Here is a 21721-nt window from a genome sequence, read left to right as displayed (position 1 = left end):
GGAAACTTAAAAAAAACAATTTCGGAGGTCTTAGAATGTCCTGTTGTATTCTAAAGCCAGAGCTAAAGTTAAATTTGAAGAAAAAGCCTATTAACCTCTCCCTACTTTGCAACGCTGCAGCAGGTCCGGTCATCGAGATTGACAGAGTGAAGTTTTCTATTGCTTATGTTTTGTTGTTTGTGAGCTATTTCATGCCCTAGTTTCCGCTGAATGGATAGCAGTCCTTAGAATGCATTGCTCAAGCGCACACTCCAAGAGTCAAATCAGCGCCGCTTCATCTTGAAGCTTTTTTATTTAGGGAACGTTCAAATATTACGTAACGCCTTCGAGGGGGAGGAGGTTCAAGCAAAACGTTACGTAACGCTTTCGAGTACGAAATGGTAGTTTTTTGTGCTGAATTCGTAGTGAAAAAGCGTTACATGGGGGAGGGGGGGATTGAAAAAAGCGTTACGTTGGCGTTACATGGGGGAGGGGGGGGTCAAAAATTCGGAAAAAAAGCGTTACGTAATATTTGAACGTTCCCTTATACGAAATCATACGCTAACCAACTGAGATATGGAGACTGAAAAGTTGTCGACAGGTGGTCACAGCGGTAAACCATAATCTCTTCGTGGGAAAATTGTAACATAAGATTCTCGGATCCGTTCGTCTGTATGTAATGACCGAAAAAGAAACACTCTTCCGAAACGTCTTTTTAAGAATTGTATTTCTGTAAAAATAGCCTCAAAGCTTACGAAATTGGGACGCAACACGGTACGCCACTAAAAACTTGTCACTACGATACAAACTACTTAGATAAAAAACGGAAATTTTGTCCAGCTTATTCAAGCAATAAGCAAAACAGTTAAATATGCGACCAACTTTCAAGTAACAATTTTAAGAATGAGAGAATAAATTTCAATATCTCAAACTCACGTAAACAGTTACTGTGACGTAATAGTGAAACATTGTCAAGCAATTCAAACAGGTGTTCAAAGGTGATGATGCAATGTTTCATCAGGTCTTACGAACGATGGTGCAATATTGGCTCATTTTCTAGCAATTTCCATGACGTAAGATGCCAGCTAGGTTAAGTAGACCATAACGGTTTTTATATGACGTTTGATTTGGTGAAAATTGTCCGTAACAACAGGCAAAGAAGGTTACGTAAAATGCGGGTATTTTTATGTAACACCTCCTTTAAGGGCGCTTTGCCACCAGCGCACTGTGCGTTTGAACATGACCTTTTAGTTTGATGATGGTTTTCACGAGCGCGATTTTATAGATTGCAGACGTAAAAGCCTAATAGATTATTATTAATTCTGATGCAATACTGTCAAGCAAAAGCGCCACAAAATTTTGCTTTATCAAACCTTTAAAAACTAACATTAATTCGCTTCTGTTTCATTCATGTAGTCTAAGATCACTTTTTTCTGCTTATTTTTGTTATATTCTACGTATTCTTTTGTATGCAGTTGTATTTTACCTGTAAGTTATTTAAAACAGTGCAATTGAGAAGTGGATGGATTGAATGGAAGCTTGTTTTAGATTTAGAAGAGCGTTCAGCATTTTATTGCCCCTTTTTTGTTATAATTATTATATGCTTTTACATGTTCAATACCCCGTTAGCTCAGTGGTTACGCGCCGGCTCAAGATCACGCAGTGCTGGTTCGACTCTCGGGGTGTGCGCTTGAGCAACGCACTTTCAGGACTGCTCTCCATTCAGCGGCACCTAGAGGAATAATTCCCCGGCAAAAACAATCAATTTCAGCAATCAAAAACTTCACTCTGCCAATCTCGGTAACCGGCCTTGCGTCAAGAGCCTCTAAAACTATGCGAAACTACCAGGGATAACCTATTAAGACTTTATTAGTCCGGGGATAAAGATTCAAAAACCACCACATGGCTATCGCATGCTAGCTCTATTTAACGGCACCTAACGGATAGAAAAATTCATAGAAAACAATAACAATCGAAACTTCAGCGTCACACTCGGTGACCAGGCCTGAATCAGTGGTTTAAAGCCTCACATAAGTATGTAAAACTGTCAAGATTAAGCTCTAAAAGAAGCATTAAGCTCTAAAAGAAGTCCGAGGATAAAGATTCTATCAATCAATTATAAATAGCCTATCAGGAAATTTGCAAGATTTTATAATGGAAAGGAAGTCAAGCGTTTTGCAATTAAGTTAGAGCAAAAACGACAAACCTACAACAGATTTTGTGGCTCTTTTGTCATTGTGGATGTCTGCATGTGATGTGACTATTCTATTGCATAGATAGGCTACTCATGTACGGTAGGCCTATAGGCTACCCCGTAATTTATGGCATTCCTTAGCAGGCAGTCCTGCCGTTTAAAACAGCAAACGGCAGTAGAATTAACTTAATCTCTCTTCCGTTTAACAACCAACGAATTAACAAAATAAATTAATTGTTGAAATAATTGTCACTAATCTGAAAAGCAGAAACAAGGTAGTCGCAAAATTGAACATGTAGTCTAGGCTACAGTGTGATCCACTTTAAGACTAGGCCTGGGTTTGGTTTTGAATCTTTATTCTCGGACTGACAAAGCCTTGATAGGCCATTCCTAATAGTTTCGCATACTTGCAAAGGCTTTTGACACATGGCTTGTTACCGAGATTGGCGGAGTGAAGTTTTCCGATTGTTGAAGTGTTGTTGCCGGGGAATTATTCCGTCCATTAGGTGCCGCTGAGTAGGCAACAGTCTTCGTTCATGAAGTCACGCCCTAATCAACTGAGTTACTTGTGCGAATTATTTGTGTTTATTGTGTTTTGTAGCCTATATTTTTATTTAGGCCAACAGAACAAAATAAACCGAACTAAACTTGACTAGCAGGCGCTGTATAGAATGAGCAACGGATACTCGCTCACAGTAGCGTTGATAGGGGCAGGGCCGTACCCAGACCGCAGAGCAAAGGGGGGGGGAAACTTTTGTTAGGGGGAACGAAAAAATTTAAATGATTTTGGAATTTTAACCTCTTAAATATCGGTACGGTATCCACAAAAATTGCAATATATCAGATTAGTGTTAAGACCAACACTGGTCTCTTGTTTTATCCGCTAGTTAAATCACGGCAATCATACGACAATGACCAACATAACACAGCAATTGTTGACTTGTTGTATAAATAGTGGTAGGGCAAAGTGGGGCGTGTTGTCATAATTTTTTACAAATCAGCATATATCTCGTTCTGTGCCAATGGTATCGAGATGCTATAGATAGTGCAATTGAAAGAGGTGTTACTCGACTTCTTTTAGCTACAGCTAAAGTTTTTCTAGATTATATCGTTTTCAGAGATGTACGTATGCGCCGCAAATTCTACGCGCATACATGCGGCGTAGACTTTTTGTTTGCGCTAACGCTTGCGGCCACATTTTTTTGGATAGTTTGCGCTTGAGGATGCGCCGTAAAGTTTTCGCGGTTTTTTAGCGCATAGCGTCAACGCATACTTTTTAATGTCTTAGTTGTTGTTTGCAATTTTTTTTTGTCAAACTGCGAAATGTTAACGTCTTGCAATTGCCCATTGTTCTAGTGTTGTGTCACAGTGTCATCTATTGTTCAGTCAGCTGGAGTTTGTTTGTATATCGCACTACTGCCTTTGACGCTAGAGTCCTACGTGGAGACTGAAGTCTTGCAGAAAAAATAAAAGAATTAGTTAAAACAACTTAGGCCTACTGAGAAATTACGGGTCAGAACAGAAATGTAATGTAAGCAAGCAAGTAGGTAGGTTGGTAATGCCGCTCCATGTAAAATGTAAACAATGACTTGGCTTCGTAGTGTGAAGTTTTTTTTAGTCAAGCAGTGTTGAAGGCGTTTGTAAGTAATTGTGAGCACTTTAATTTATATTAGTTAAGTCTTGCATTTTGGGGCAAATCAGAAACTTCTCAGGCAATGAGCAGTGCAGCCTATGTATCTAAACAAACTCAAATATTTGGTCTCCGATCGTGATTGCTTGCATGATGTTGTACTCTGTATGTTATATGTAGTACATTACTTAGCCGGTTATTCTTGTTGTAGGCTATGTAGCGTAGACTGCGTAGTAATGTGTAGGCCTACATACAGTAGGCTATCAAGCTAAGGTAATTTTTACTTGACAATTTATACATTCTGTGGCGTAAGTATGTAATTATATATGTTTTGTAACTTGATGAGCAGATGAGCAGTTTAGCAAAACATGCATCCAGGGGCCAATTGTGAGAGGCTTTTGAGTAGCCTACTGCTAATAACACTAGTAATGCTAACTATCCCTGAATGCTAATAACAAAGAGTTGTGCAGTTCAGAATCTAAACTTGCTTGTGTCTGGCAGTTTTGTCTTCCATTAACCCACTTTTTAAAAATCTTATCAGAAAAAAGCATAGAGCTTACTGAGAGAATTATGGCATTAAAAGCAACATTAGTCTTATTCAAACGGAATTATTTTAAAAAGAGTGTTTTTTATAATGGATTTTTAAGGAGCGGCAGTTAGTAGCCTATAATAGGCTACTAGAATTTTCTTGATAGGCATATGCTACAGTTTCTTACACTACACTATTGTATTCAGGGAATAACTTACGGTAATACTAATCTCCAAGTGAAATGGAGCATGATAATACAAATCCATGGTCTTACATGGAAAAGTATTTTAAGCTCTTCTTCGAAAGGCAAAAACTTATATTTTCAATGCCAGATGTGCCTTCCGGCCAAAAAGATAATTTCTTGTAACGAGAAATCGCGAAGTGGCTTGAAAAGTGTGTTGGTTCGAGTGGTTTATACCGTGTGAATGTTTGGCACCTAGCAAACAAAATGAGTTTGCGCTAGAGTATGCGCTAACGCTGACGCCGCCAACTTTTTTTACAAGTTGCGTTGACGCATGCGGCGTATAGTTTTTCGAACGTTTGCGCTGACGGCGTCAATATTTTTTGTATGCGCGTACATCACTGTCGTTTTTACATAAATGCATGTTTAATGCAAGTAAATGGGCTGTGACAACAGTGTTGCTGTGTTGTCACAAAGCACGGGGCGTGTTGTCACAAAAATTTCTGCACATGTTTTATGATTAAAATATGACAGAAAGCAATAAAAAATGGTTTTAATACAGGCTGAACGAATAAAAAAATATACGAAATGCAAAGAAATTAATTTACAACATATTGGTAAAAAGTTTATGCCCATTGTCAAAAGCAATAAAAATGTCATCTTGAGAATTATGTGTCACTATCGAATATATGTGTGTAAGTTATCATTTATCTAATATTAATTTTTTTTTCTAAAAAAGCGTTGCATTTTAACAAATACGCATATTCCCTCGTTGTAAAAGCAAAAATATTTTTTTTATGTTTTTTAACATCAAAAATGCACACCATGGGGCGTGTAGTCACAGCTGTGACAACACGCCCCGTGGTATGAAATCACGTAGTTTCAACAACCATGTGACGTGTAGGCTACTTACATCTCTACTTGCATGTCTTATCTGTTTAGTATGATGAAAAGAGCAGGCTTAAAGCAAACGAATGGTATCTTTCCTGATCAGTTATGATCATACCTTAGTTTGCCAGACCATTTTTTAGTTTAGTTATAAAACCTGATTTTGCCCAAAATTCAATGGCACTCCTCATAATTTCTGATGTGGTGACAAATTCATTAACCTTCACTGCTTGTACGAAAGAGAATTGAAAACTATGCCTTCCATTGAAAACTCGTAGTTATGCGCTTGGGTTATCACATGGAAATCGTGCTGTGACAACACGCCCCTGTGACAACACGCCCCACTTTGCCCTACTTATTATGAGCAAAAACTTTAACTGGCTCGAAGAAGCTAGTGCTGAGGATTTTGATATATAGGCTATGATTTCATTCCGCCAATACACCCGTGAGCTAGTCTATTGCAATTGCAGTCGCGGATGTTTGGATGCAAACCGTCTCACAAACAAGTCTAAATCGATAGATTTCGATACAGAATGTTCAAAGGCCAAAAGCACCAAGTTTGCCTGCCTTGGTTGTAACGGCATCCAGGCCGGATAGCGACTGTCAAAACAGCGACTGTCATAATGGCGACTTCATAATAGCGACGTAATGAAGTGAGCGACATTCCAAACAGCGATTGTATAAATGCCGACTGCATTAAAACAGCGACTGTTATGATAGCGACTTAACACTTTAAGTGCCATAAAAATGCCCCATCTGGCACCAACGTTTCAGGGATCAACGGAAACTCATCATCCATCCATCTTTCGATTCATCGAAGCTTTAAGACGGGAGGAATTAAGCCCTTCAACGGGCAAACCGAACCCAGCTACTACAAGGCAGAGACCTGAGTCAGCGAATGAAAAGATACGTGACAATGAACACACGAATTACTGTTGTACAGCAAAATCGAGGCCAGTATGATCTGCGGCAGTTCCTTCGAGCCCTTGCTCACAATTTAGAAATAAACGTGGCTTGATTTTTATTGCAAGACTTTTGGTTGTTTTAAAGTCCCTTTTGGTTTCAATCTTTCACTACGCAGTGTTTGCCTATTTGTGCGTGCATACGTGTGTAGAGAGGTGTGGGGGATGGAAGGTATGTGTGGAGGGGGTGAAAGAGTGCGTGTGCGCGTAAGCCTTGGATTTAATAAAAGAAGTGAGGTCGCTGTTGTGGCAGTCGCTGTTTTTGATGAATCGCTGTCGTGTAGTCGCTCTATTGACAGTCGCTGTTTTAAATGAATCGCTGTCGTGTGGTCGCTCTATTGACAGTCGCTGTTCTGACAGTCGCTATTTGGAACCCGAGCCGGTTGTAACATGCTCTGTCTAGTGGGAGCGTCAACCCTTGTTAACACTGAGAATCCACACTCACAAACGCCAGTGCTGGATCCAAATGTAGCAATATCTGCTGCAAGGTTGAACACTTCACAGATCAGAAAACTAGAAACAAAATTTATTTACACTGATTGGATTGAAGAGAAAAAATAAACACTGCTGAAGATTACGGGTTTATATTTTGTATGAGTTGTTTTCAAAAACTAGGCTACTTGCTTTACCACTGCACTCTTTGCGATTTATCACTGCACAAATTTGGTTTATCACTGCACAAATTGGCAGAGATGTAGCCTACCTATAGGCTACGCCGAAAATTCTACGGCGAAGACTTGCGGCGTAGACTTTTTGTTTACGCTAGCGCTTGCGGCCACGTTTTTTTGGATAGTTGTCCCTTGAGGCTACGCCGTAAAGTATTCGCGTTTTTTTAGCGCATAGCGTCAACGCATACTTTTTAATGTCTTAGCTCTTGTTTGCATTATTTTTTTATCAAACTTTCCAAATTTTGAATAAGTTGAAAGAATGTTTACAATTGGCAAAGACATATTGAAACCAAAACGCAGCAAAATGTCAGATGAACACTTTAAGATGCTTGTGTTTCTTCGTGGAAATTTAAAATAAAACTTGTTTGTTTCGAGTGGTTTATACCGTGTGAATGCTTAGTAGGCTACCTGGTAAACAAAATGAGTTTACGCTAGTGTATGCGCTGACGCTGCCAACTTTTTTTTGCAAGTTGCGTTGACGCATAGGCCTACGGCGTATGGTTTTTCGAACGTTTGCGTTTACGCTGACGGCGTCAATATAATTTTGTATTGCGTATAGCTTTGTATGCGCGTACATCACTGCAAATTGGTTACCGAGAATAGCGACAGCTGATATCAAATAGGCCTAGCTTAATTTGTAGCCTACCGGTTTGTAGGCTTGCTGGAAAACCATTCCCTCTTTGTTAGGTTAAGTTATCATTCTTTCCCAAAACCGGGGACATAGTAAGCTCACTATATCCCCGCCCAAAACATTTTCATTTTGCACAGTTTCCGACAATTTTTCTACCAACCTAACACGTGTTGGCCTTGGTTGAATTGAACATGTTGAGGTTGCCAAAGGAGGGGGCCGGGGGGGCGAAATTGTTCAATCATCTTAGCTGTTAACTAAACAAAACAATTGTAGTTAATTGGGCCTATAGGTTGGAGCTTTGCAACGAGAAAGATGGGCAAAATCATTATATTTGTAGCTGTTGCTCGAGAATGTTGGGATTTTGCCAGGGGGGGCGATATATTTTTCATGGGGGCGAGGCCCCCCTGGCCCTCGGTTGACTACGGGCCTGGATAGGGGAGTTCAGGGAGCACTTTTGGATCTGGTTTTGGTTAATTTTAGAGACCGCAACCTTTCCAAGAAGCCCAGGAACTTAAAGAAACCTTTGTTCTTTGGATAACGTGCGCTTTTCCTAGAAGTAGGCTATCTTCATTTGGAGCAGGGGTGTGCAACCTTTATTACAGGAGGGCCACATATAAATATCTGGGTGAAACCGCGGGCCACACGTTTATTTAACATATGTTTTCTAGTAGTTTGCAGGCACAAAAAAATAGTTTTTTTGTTATTCATGTTAATCTTATGGCATTATTAGAGGTTATCTCCTTGCAGAAATAATAAGTTAAGACACATAAATTTCTAAAGAAAACTGCTATTCAAATTTATTGTCACACCGACTACAAGTTCAGTGAGAAATTTGCAGCTGGTTTCTTTTCCGGACGACTTTTTCCAAATTTACTTTAATGGAAGTGCTCGCAATTCGAAGTCCATTTTCCAGGTGTTCGCCTGTCAGAACGGATCGATGGGGATACTTTATGACGCCCATTTTAGAAAAAATCTGTTCGCACAAATACGTTTAGCCAAGAAGAGCCATTTTTGAAGTCATGTTTTTTTTCAAATGTGGAAAGTCATCTTGGTTGAGATGTTTTCGGTAAAATCAAAAAATTTACGACTTCTTTCCGCAGTTCGTAAAATCGTTGCAACATGCAGCCCTTGCTTAACCAACGCACCTCGGAAAAGTAAAGTAGATCTTTATGTGTCGTGTTGAGATTATCCAGAAACTTTTGAAACTGACGATGGTTGAGCCCTCGTGCTCGAATGAAATTACTGCCTTAACAACCGGACTTCAGACGTGTTTGAATTTCAAGGATTTTGCGCACAGGTTTTGCTGGTGAATGATACAATGAAAAATTGCTATGTCATCATCGATTTTTCTCTTCCACGCGGTAGACTTCAAGAGACCTATGAATCCAATGCCAGTTCCGGACATGGATCGAGCACCATCAGTTGCGATTCCGCATAAGCTGGACAAGTCCAGTTCGAAGTTGTCAAAAGCATCAATTCAGTAAAAATGTCAGCACCAGTAAGTTGTCGTACCCTTCATTGACTGTAATGACAGAAGCTCTTCCGTTTCGTTCAAGTCTTTGTCCACTCCTTTTCAAATATGGCCAACTGTGCTGTGTCCTTCTGGTCCGTAGCCTACTTTCATCGATCGCAAAGCTCCATGAAACAAAGTTCTTCACCTTATCCTTATTGGAAGTGAGAGTGTCACTAATATCACAAGCAAGATCATCGATAGCCTACGCCTCGCTATCGTCCACCATTTTCTCGAACGCACTCTTCATTTTAGAGCACATTTCTTCTGCGACATCGATAAGACACTGCTTCAAAAAATTACTGTCAGAATACGGTTTCATAATTGAGCTATTCTCTGTGCAATTCCGTGTCTCTGATCTACTGACGTTCCAAATAATTAAATACAATCGGATGAGCGGTGGCCAGTGGGAGATTTCTAAAATAGTTAACAGAAGGTGCGAAATGTACAATAATCCATTCTATAATGAATTGTTCGCACGTACCAGACTAAACTAAATTATAAACACGTTTCGCGGGCCGCACACAATTCAAAATTGCCACATCTTCGCGGGCCACACAATTTTTCTTCGCGGGCCACATTTGGCCCGCGGGCCGTACGTTGCACACCCCTGATTTGGAGCATAGGAAGCTTTCATTGGTAGATTTAGGCTACTGGGCCTAAGTTATCTTTATCTTAATGGCCCTGTCCGTTCATAGCCTACTAGGCCCGCCGGTCGTCAAGACAACGATACTTCTGGGAACTTTGGTGGCAAGGGGTTATACGGGCACGTGACCAGCTTCGTTCGATCAACGATAGTGCAACTTTTATTCAGATCACGCGAGGATACAACCAAAATTGGTAATAAAGGAACTGCAAAAACGACCGGCAACTCAATCACAAGGAGAACGACACGGCTGTATTCAACTGAGTCAGAAATAAGAATGATGCGATTTCTTCAACTAACCAAAAATAAGAATGAAAGCTTACGACCATCTTCAACTGAATAAAAATAAAAATGAAAAGAATCGTGTAGAAGCACCCACTGAACTAAAAGGGCATGACATCGAAAGCTTCCAGCTTAGGCTATATTGGTTGAAATGTAACAAGCTCGAGTGTCGATAAAGGAATCCGAGTAAACACATGCGCACTGGCGCAGCACTGGAAAAACAACTGCGCTGAACAACGTAGGCTAGCCTACGGTAATTTAGATGTAAAGAATCCAACACTTGTTTTACTTTGGCGTTGTATGGTAGCCCACAGCCTTTGCAGCAACTCAGAAATGCGGACTCATCGATCGACTGTGATCACTCAGGTCGAGCATTCTAAGATGACGATATTGAATAGCCTATAGGCCCACTCAGACTTGTGCAGAAACTATCAAAACCTACTGTCGGGCGCTTAATTATAGCCTAACTTAGTCCACAACACACAAGCCCAGCAGATATTTGATTAATAATAAGCTAATCTCATGCGCAAAAGTTGGAATGTTTTTTTGCTGCATGTAGACTGCAAAGTTTTCAAAACTTACTCGACACAGTCATTACATCAGTACATCCATCAAAATGTTTATTGATTCATTTAGTGATACCCTACACAAGTTACAAAATTTTAAAGGACTTTGTGTGATAGCTGGTGACATTAATATAAATATTTTAAATTCTACAACAGAAAATATTTTATCCTACAAAAATCTTTTGCAAAGTTTTGATTTAAATAGCCTAATAGACATACCAACACGGATTACATCTCATTCCAGCTCGCTGCTTGACCATATCTATACAAAATCCACTCTCAATACAAAAATCTCAGGCCTTTGTTATTCAAAGCGATATCACTGACCACTTTCCTGTAGCTGCTAAATTTACTATAGACAACTATTCCAAGTCTGCTGAAGACACTCACATCCGGATACGTAGTATGAAGAATTTTAATGAAAACCAGTTTGTAAATGATGTTGCCAAATCTATTAATAACAGCATGACATTCAATATGACACCACAAGAGAAAGTAATAACCTTGGAACAGATTATTAATGATGAAACCAACAAGCATATGCCATATACTAAACTTAGCAAAAAAGAGAGTCGGTTATATCTGAGGCCATGGTTGTCAAGAGGTATTCTATCCTCCATCAAAACGAGGAATAAAATGTTCAAGCAACTATGTAAAACTAACTTTAAGAGTAATGATTTATACACCAAGTACAAAAAATATAGAAATCTGCTTACTCATGTGAAAGAGAAATCGAAGTCTAATTATTATAAAACCTCAATAAACAAAGAAAGAAACAACTCTAGCAACACATGGAAAATAATAAATGAAATTACTGGCCGTACAAACAAAAAACATAATATACAATACGCAACCAACTTTTCATTAAGTAATGGTCATGAAGTTACAACCGACCCGGTGCAAATAAGTAATACATTTAACACATATTTTACTCAAGTGGGACCTTCACTTGCAGCCAAAGTTCCAAAAACCACTTCTAATCCATTGTCCTTGATGAGAGGCAGACTTCTCAATTCCCTGCACCTAGCAAATACTGATGAAATGGAAATTTTAAGCATTGTCAACAGCTTAGATAACAAAAAAGCAACTGGTCCAGATGGCATCACTATTAAAACAATAAAAAGATTGAAGTATGTCATAAGCCCAATCTTAGCTTCTATAATAAATGAATCTATGACAATTGGTAAATTCCCTGATAGCTATAACATTGCAAGGGTGATACCCCATCATAAAGGGGGAGTAAAAAACAAAGTTGATCAATTCAGGCCTATTTCCATCTTAACATGTTTCTCCAAAATCTTTGAAAAAATCATTCATAAAAGGTTAGTAAATTTTTTTGAAAAATTCAATGTTTTGTCCCAACAACAGTTTGGTTTCAGAGGTGGACATTCAACCACATTAGCTGCTACGGATATCTATGAACAATTACTACAAAATTGCGATGATGGTTTTACTACATGTAGTATCTTTATTGACCTTGCCAAAGCATTTGACACTGTTGACCATGAAATCCTTTTAAAGAAACTGGATTATTATGGCATCAGAGGAAATGCCTATAATTTATTAAAGTCTTACTTAAATCACCGTTACCAGTTTGTGCAGATTGGTACTACAAATTCTAAATATGAAGAAATCAAATGTGGTGTACCCCAAGGCTCAGTTCTTGGTCCACTGTTGTTCATTATCTACATTAATGACCTTAATCACGCTTCTGAATTTGAGACTCGTTTGTTTGCTGATGATACACTACTATGTATTAAGGATAAAAGCCCTACTAGATTGCAAGAAAAAGTGAATTCTAACCTCCTAATGATTCAAAACTGGATGCATACAAACAAGTTAACAATTAATGTAAGCAAAACCAAATACATGTTGTTTGGGTCAAAGTTTGTTCGAGAAAATTCAAATCTAGAAATAACTTTTCAAAATACCAGTTTGCAACGCACAAACACCTACAAATATTTAGGAATAACATTTGATGAGTCGTTATCATGGAAACAGCACATCAATATAATCTCAGCAAAACTTTCTCAAAGCTGTGGTGCTCTATATCGATTAAGAAAGTGCGTAAATTCCCAGATATTAAAAGCAGTTTACTATGCTCTAGTTCACTCCCACCTAATGTATGGTATCATCTGTTGGGGTCGTGCTTCTAAAACGGAACTGTATCCTTTAAATCTGGTACACAATCGCATAATTCGCTGTTTAAACTTCACCAAAATTAAGGACAGAATTCCCACCAAATCTCTGTTCAATAAAAGCAACTTGCTACAAGTCGAAGACATGTTTTTAATAGAAGTATGTAAGTTTGTTTATAAAAGCAATGAAGGACATCTACCAGCAATTTTTTCTGAGTACTTTCGTCCTTGTAATGAAACTCATAACTATAATACCAGAGGTGCTAAGAAAGATATACTTTTTAAACCAAGAATGCATACAAAGCTTGGTCAACGCTCAATTAAATTTCTTGGAACAAACACTTGGAACAAATTACCGGAACAGCTAAGAAAAATTCAAACAATTAGTATGTTTTCTAAAAAATTAAAACTGCACTTAATGTCTGGGTATAAATTAAGTAACTGATATAGTGCCATCAAACTGTTTTTACTTATTCTCACCGTATCTCGCTAATTACTGTATATTCGCTTTTTCCTTACCAGTAGCCTATGCTGTGTTGTATGTAGGTTATAGCCTATGCCATTTTGTATTTCTGCATCGCTTCTTGTATTCCTGTTTTATATTGTACTGTTAAATTTCGTGTGTGTATTGTTTTTTATTTTGTAATGTATACAATATATATTTGCGTTCAACTCCGACACCGTTCCATGTCAAATAAGCTATGACACCACACGGGTGTGGCAGACTTGATGACCAGTTCGGTCCTTCTGCCACTCCCATCATCGTCAGCAAACATTAAAACAACCTAGTTCACATTGTAATCTTGTATTGTTTTTTCCACATGTGCTGTTGATGCAAATAAAAGAACTTCTCTCATTAGGCCTAAGCAAAGTGAGAACCTTGGTCTTACTTTAAATGCAACAAAAACCTTAGGCTATCGGCATGACATAATCAAACTAAATAGTTTCAACTATTGTATCTGGGTTCTGTAGTTAGCCTACTTCGAATAGGCGATGCTGGAGCGATGTAAAATCAAGAATTGCACAATCCAAACAAGCTTTCATCAAAATGGCCAAAATAGCCTACTGAAATCTAACTTAAAGACTAGAATAAGAATTTATTTGTTGGCTACATTTGGTCAGTTCTGCTATATGGCTATGAATCCTGGACTATATGCCCGCAGACGAAATTGAAGATCAACAGTGCTGGTATTTGGTTCATACGGAGAATGATGGGAATTAACTGGATGGATAAAGATCACTAACGAAGAAGTGTGAAGACCCTCTGGGTAGGCTTTGGGCTATACACCTGAAGTCCTCATCACAACGATCATATAAAGGCAAATGACATTTATCGGGCGTGTCTAGCGCAAACACGAAATTAAACATTCGGCAATGATGGGGCGATTTCCTAGTCAGTGGCACCAGGGGCGTACACGTTTGAAAATCTTCAAAAATCTTTCAACAAGGGCAAACCAAGATTGTGTAAACTTAATAAGAACTATGGGCAAACGATCGTTGCGGAGACTCACGGTAACCGACGCCTTATTCAAGCATGGCCGATGATGATGAGAGTTGTTCAAACTAATTTTTAATGACTTAAAAACAAGTAAAACTACAGTACATTTTAGTGTAAGTTTAAGCTTATCTTCAAGCTTTCTCAGTCTTGAGAGATTACTAGCCTCCAATCAGGCTTTGTTTCATCACCAAGCAGCAAACTCAACTTAGATATTTTAAGTTGAATATTCTCACAAAATATTTTTAAAATGCATATGAAAGTTACAGAAAGTGTTTTCACTGAAATTGTGCAAAAAATCGTTGACGATTAGTGTTTATGTGCCAATTGAAGACGCAAATAGACAGTGGATGCCCCTGCGTTTTGGCATTGAGTACCACAATTATGTCACCTTGTTCCAGTCTTGTTCCTTTTTATTTTACTTGCTGAAAGAAACCAGCCTAGCCTTAGGCTATGCTCCATGGATGTTTAAAGGTAATCATGATTTCACACATTCGCTGCAGAGCAAGGTGATATGTTAGCGGACATTTGCCAACTGGACAACAAAAAGATGCAACTTCTGTCATAATGCGTCATTGCACGCACTAGTTCATTGCCAAACTAGGGGCTAGCTACGGTAGGCTACTTACCAAACAGTTTTATCTCATGCAGTCAGGTTCTGTAAACTGACAGAACTATGCCTATTAAGGTTCGGTTTTACACATTTAAGGATGTCATTTAGAGCAGGGCTTCCCAAATTCTAGATTGTGACTTTAAATGAATCACAAATCATAATTTTAGGGTCTACCGGTATAGCGAGTACCGTACCGTAATTTGCACTGTAAAATGCACACCAAAGGGGTGGCACAGAAAGTTATTCTCTGCAATAGGGTCGCACAATGAAAAAGTTTGGGAGCCCTGATTTACAGATTCAGTGGTCATGCAAACCTACTGTACGGTACGGTATTTAATGTGTGTTCTTGCAACTTGATTGCCCTCCCTTGGATTTAGAATTTGTGCCAATGTTGTTTTTTTTATCTTGCGTTTGTTTTTTATGATGCTTGTCTGTAGACCATAAGCACTTTACTGTATAATCGCTTCCGCTACCTTCTAAAGGCCTTTGTGTTAAGAAGCCACATACCGTACCGGTACCTTTTTGTTGGAAAACCAGTACCGTAGTATTTGTTAACAAGAGAATGATAGGACGACTTCCCAGATATTTGTGATATTGGTTTCATGTAACTGTATGTGAAGTCCTTAAAGTGTGTGAAAAAAAATCAAGTTTTTATCCCCAATCGCAGACAATCAATCAGTTTATTTATTGGCAGTGGCTATTTGACCGGCTCCGGTCTTTGAATCTGAAACACTATTTGACCGGTCATGACGTCACTGCATAAGCACTTTTTTCTTTTTCTCTTTCAAAGCAAAAGACGAGAAGCGCCGACATAAGTTCTAAATTCAACACGTATTCTTCAACTCGGTTCGTGGCGCGTAGGGTTGGGCAATACTAAAAGGCGGAAATGCGGAAGCGCGGAAATAAATCGAAATAACTTTAGAATTAAAACAGTCATAGTATTAAATGATCTCACAATTGCTTCTAAATAATATCTTTCAATGATATTTCAACATAAGAAAATGATCGGTATTGAGTTGTGGCTAAAAATCGCATTTCCGCCTTTTTCCTATTTCAATAAATTCCACTAAAATTTCGAAATTTACTCCAATAACCGTGGAATTAAAACAGTCAAAATATTTAATGACCTCACAATTGCTTCTAAACAGTATCTTTTAATGATATTTCAACATAAAAGTAGGTTCGGTGGTGAGTTGTTGTTAAAAATTGCATTTCCGTTTTTTTCCTGTTTAAATAAATTCCACTAAAATTTCGAAATTTACTCCAATAACCGTGGAATTAAAACAGTCAAAGTATTTAATGACCCCACAATTGCTTCTAAACAATATCTTTCAATGATATTTCAACATAAAAGTAAGTTCGGTGGTGAGTTGTTGTTTAAAATCGCATTTCCGCCTTTTTCCATGTTGCAGCATTTCATTCTTTCATGATGAAGTTATCGCTATGTTAAACAATATGGACGCCAAGATCGTACTTCCGCGTTTTCTACATCGGCATTAAATCGCTACTTCTGCGGACAATACGCCATTTCACGCCCGGCTTATTTCCGCATTTCCGCCTTTTAGTGTTGTCCCGTAGGGTTCGTCTCCGGCTGCCAATCTAGAGGGGATGAGTTCGATACTATCCGGAAGCATTCTTATTTTCATTTTTTTTTTATCTAAATTTTGACCCGAAGCGCATTTATGTGGTCAATTTTTAATTTGAGTAGCCTACAGTCCAAGTTAGTTAATAGTTCTCAAGTATAGTTCTCAAGTTAGTTATATACAATACTTCTTTTAAAAGAAATGATAATGGTAAAACCAATTTTTAAAGAAGTATTGTATATAACTAACTTGAGAGAAAAATGTAGGGTCGTTCGGCAACACACGTTCACTTATGACGATCGGAAAATTACCGAGAGAAATTCTCAAATTCCAGCAAATTAAAAAAACTCTAACATTATTACTCACATTTGAAAAGACATAAAAAATGGGCTGTAGGCTACTCAAATTAAAAATTGACCACAAAAATGCGCTTCGGGTCAAAATTTAGATAAAAAAAAAATGAAAAAAAAGAATGCTTCCGGATAGTATCGAACTCATCCCCTCTAGATTGGCAGCCGGAGACGTATCGCACGCGCCACGGACTGAGTTGAAGAATACGAGTTGAAGTTAGAACTTATATCGGCGCTTCTCGTCTGTTGCTTTGAAAGAGAAAAAGAAAAAAGCGCTTATGTAGTGACGTCATGACCGGTCAAATAGTGTTTCAGATTCAAAGACCGGAGCCGGTCAAATAGCCACTGCCTTATTTATTTGTCACAAACACAATCATGAAAAGAATACAAAATATGCAATAATCTGCTGTGTGTCATATGACAAGGAGACTGCGAAAAGACCAAGCGGTTAGACTTTAGTAAAAAAAATATAAAGGATTGAAAGTTATGTGCATGGCAGTATGGCAAGCGAAGGAGAGATTGTAAGAAGGCATCAAGCCATTACCCTTTATAACAGGGGTTCTTAACCTTTTTTGTCTCGTTTACCCCTTGCCGAATGAAAAAAGTAAAATTTACCCCCACCGCTTTGGTGGCTCCTTGTGATGTCATCGTGTCCAGTCAACCATGTGAAGAAATGCAAAACATCCTTTTATGTCTGGATTTACCTTGGCAAATATCAAAAACAAGCTGTTCTTTTGCCGAAGACAAGGTTGTTCTTGACGGGGTCCGGTGAAAAATAATGTCTTGGAACAGTCGTTGAAAGAGCTACTCGCATGTCGTCTTCGGGAACTAAGCGAGATCGATGTTTTGTTTTAATAGTTAATAATGAAGAGAACCCTACTTCACACAGATAAGTAGTTGGAAAAGGTATAATAACTTCAAATGCACGCTTAGACAGCGTAGGAAAGTCTTCGACTAATCCACACCAAACCTTGGAAAAGTCACCATTGCACGATAAGAATTTGGAACAAAGCGTTGTTGAACATTGAAGATCAATCAATTCATCTCTGCAAAGATCATCGTCAGCAATACTTTCTAACTTGGCTTCGAAGGGATGAGTTATCCAAAGAGCAGTACTGTTAAAACTTTCACCTTCGAAGTAACCGCCAAAGTTTTTTTTAAGGCGCCAAGGTGCTGGCATATTTCGACTTCGAGGTCAGAAATCTGGTTGCGACTTCTACTGACTTTCCAATTATCCAATGTTGAAAAATTTGTCTAAGTTCCATTTTGAACTCTTCTACTCCACAGATCTAATTTTGTCTGAAAGCCTTAATTAATGATTCAGCAAATTTACCCCCTCGGTAGGTGAAATTTACCCCCAGGGGGTAAATTTACCCCCGGTTAAGAACCCCTGCTTTATAAGAACCAATGTTACCCTGTGGCTATGGTTACTATAGGGTACATGTACGATAGGGTGGCTCTTAAAATTGAGTTTTTGAATTTTGCATGGGACACCCTTTCAAATGGTGAGGTTGTCAGAAAAAATAACTCTTGCAAATTTTTTTTAAATTTGAAGTTGATTTAGAGGTGGCCCTCCCCCCCTAAAGTTCTGTGCCCTCTCTCGAAATACCAAATCTGCGTATCTCGAAAACCACTTGAGCTAGAGATACGGTTTTTGTGTTAAAAGATGCAGAAAACATGGTTTTCTATCTGCTTTCTGAACATTGAATGCATCTATCTTGAGTAGAAAAGCAGTTATTTAGAAAAAACGCATTTGACCAAATCTTGATTTTACAACCTTTTTTGTGACCACGAAACCGTCTACAAAATTTCGTTTTTTTTTCTTAATTTTTGCACCTTAGAGGGAACACTGGTAACGATATTCATTTCAAAATGTAATTCTGGTCAGTACTGCAAGAAGCGATATTATCGACAATATTTTACATATTGCCTTGCGTATCGTGACAGGATGTCTGCGACCTACACATTGTACACAATCGGACAATTTCCCTGTCCTTGCAGGCAACCAACCAGCTGAGTTTTGTCGCGAAGAAGCCATCCTGTCTCTTTCTCGGCATTACGAACCCCAACCACTTGCTCCACTCAAGTCTCTACAAGTCTGTGAGCGAGCAATCGAGCATCCTCGCCAACTGAAATCGAGACACCCATTTGTATGTGACGCACAACTCCTGATGAAAACCGCTGAAAACCAATCCATCAGCGCGGCTACCTGGGAGGACAACAAATAGAGCTCAGAGAGGAAGAAGAACTCCTCAAGGCTCTAAAGTTTTATCTCCGACACCAGCCCCCATCCAACCAGAATGCATAATTTGCCAAGGAAGGCCTGGGTGTGGCACAACCGCCTGCGTGCTGGGCTACTGGAGTCAGACTATTCCGCTCAAACATGCACAAATTGGGGATGGCTCCATCCGCAATCTGTGAGTGTGGCATAGAGGAACAAACCACAGACCACACCATCTGTAACTGCGCCAAATGGTGTGCGTGGTCTGCTTGAACTGGATGACGAATCAATGCAATTGCTACTCGACACCTGCTCAAGCATCTAAACCACATCGGCACTGCCCAAGGGTGGTAAAAGATAGAGCCCCTTGACCCCTGGAGTAACGAAGAAGGTTTAAACAAAGAAGAATCGACAATATTGTTCTTGTTGGAATTTGGATTCAACAGTTTCCTGTGTTCAGTAACAACTTGCAAAAGAAACTGAAGTTGGTACTCATCTTCAGTTGAGAGTTTGTTAAAATCCGGGATTAGACTGAGAGCAACTCCTCTCTCTGCTCTGTCATTGACTACTGAAAGTCCCTTCGCCATGTGTAAAGCTTGAATAAATGCACCATCTTCAGTCCAATGAGCAGGATCCTTTGAAAGTCTAATTATTGCTTCATCTTCACCCAACAGCTGAAGCCATTTTGAATTAGAGGTGCAATACTGTTCTAGACCCTTATTGCTAAGAAACGCATCTACTTTGATGCTTCGTCTCCTTGGTGGACGTTCTGCTGTTTCATTTAACATGGTTGCCACCATTACCTTGTTACTTTCCACAGACAATCGAGAGTCAAACAAGGCTAGTTCAACCATTTCTTCAGACAGATACCATAAATGCAGACCAAGCTTTTGCATAAATCGCCTTCGCCTTCCAACAAGTGCAATGCATAGCACCTGAAGCTTGAAAGCAGATTCCACACTCAGGAGTTTCTTCAAGGAATATGACAAAAAACGGGCATTTTAGCTATTCATGAATGCATAAAAGTTTAGGAATACTTATTTCGTTTATTACTTTACCAGTTTTACAGGTTAGTTTATGAACTTTGTTTATTGAATAGCTTGGGCCACAATACTTGTTTAGCACTGTTTTGTGCTAGAATACCGAAAACAGGTTTTTTCTAAATAACTGCTTTTCTAATCAAGATAGACGCAATCACTGTTCAGAAAGCAGATAGGAAATCATGCTTTCTGCATCTTTTGACACAAAAACCGTATCTTTAGCTCAAACAGTTTTTGAGATATGCAGATTTGGTATTTGGGAGGAGGGCGCAAAACTTTAGGGGGGGAGGGCCACCTCTAAATCAATTTCAAAGTCAAAAATTTTTTTGCAGGAGTTATTTTTTCTGACAACCTCACCTTTTCAAAGGGTGTCCCACACAAAATTCAAATTTTTTTCATTTTTTGCCAAATAAGAGCCACCCTAATGTACGACTTAGCGACCATCCACATAAAAATTTAACACTTTGTCTTTAAGGTATTTATCAATAATAATATCACGACTTGTGTAGGTTATGCCTTTTTAGGCCAAATATGTGACTTGTTTTTTTCTTGGCAGTGGCTATTTGACCGGCGCGGTCTTTGAATCTGAAACACTATTTGACCGGTCATGACATCACTATACAGTCACTTTTTTTCTTTTTCTCTTTCAAAGCAAAAGACGAGAAGTGCGTATATAAGTTCTAAATTCGACAATTTTATTCTACTCAAACCGTGGTGCGTACGATACTTTTCCGGCTCCTATTCTAGAGGGAATGAGTTCAATTCTACCCGGAAGCGTTCTTTTTTTTTTTTTGTAACTAAATTTTGACCCAAAGTGCATTTTTGTAGTCAATTTTTAATTTGATTTGCATTACATTTACATACCATTACCATTTTTTTAAAAGAAGCATTGTATATAACTAACTTGTTTAGAGCAAAAATGTAATGCTTCGTTCATCAAACACGGTCACATCAATCAATCATTTTATGTTTGGTCATTAACGCGTCCGGGACAAAAAAGATACTAATTACAAAAGTCGATATATAGACCTACCAGCACGTTAATGAACGGGAAAAGGTGGCAAAACCTTGAAAGGTTTAAAATGTGCCTGAATGAAAAATTATGTAGTAGGCTATATATCAGTAGTTAGCACGGCCACAAACGGAAAATTACCTAGAGAAATTCTCAAATTCCAGCAAATTCAAAAAAACTCCAACTTTATTACTCACATTTGAAAAGACATAAAAAATTGGGCTGTAGGCAACTAAACTTAAAAATTGACTACAAAAATGCACTTTGGGTCAAAATTTAGTTAAAAAAAAAAGAACGTTTTCGGGTAGTATCGAACTCATTCCCTCTAGAATAGAAGCCGGAAAAGTATCGCACGCGCCACGAATCGAGTTGAATAAAATAGTCGAATTTAGAACTTATATACGCGCTTCTCGTTTTTTGCTTTGAAAGTATAAAAGAAAAAAAGTGACTGTATAGTGACGTCATGACCGGTCAAATAGTGTTTCAGACTCAAAGACCGGCGCCGGTCAAATAGCCACTGCTTTTTTTTTTTTAAAGGGGTATTAAAGGAAAAACCTGACTTGGCGATTTTCCACGTTCTTTGTGTTTAACATGCTACCATAA

General features: G+C 38.6%; 1 protein-coding gene across 1 annotated transcript in view; it reads right to left on the bottom strand.

The window, feature by feature from the left end:
* Window positions 1-10991, bottom strand: part of LOC145777609 (uncharacterized) — a 32059-nt gene extending 21068 nt beyond the window's left edge. The window contains exon 1 of the mRNA XM_082589039.1: window positions 10886-10991. The gene's annotated coding sequence lies outside the window, so the exon portion shown is untranslated. The remainder of the gene's footprint in view (window positions 1-10885) is intronic.
* Window positions 10992-21721: the final 10730 nt, after the last annotated feature.

This window comes from Aplidium turbinatum, chromosome 9 (genome assembly GCF_918807975.1).
Source record: "Aplidium turbinatum chromosome 9, kaAplTurb1.1, whole genome shotgun sequence".
Taxonomy (NCBI): domain Eukaryota; kingdom Metazoa; phylum Chordata; class Ascidiacea; order Aplousobranchia; family Polyclinidae; genus Aplidium; species Aplidium turbinatum.
Note: the sequence above shows the minus strand (reverse complement) of the source record. Positions and strands in the feature narration are given on the sequence as shown.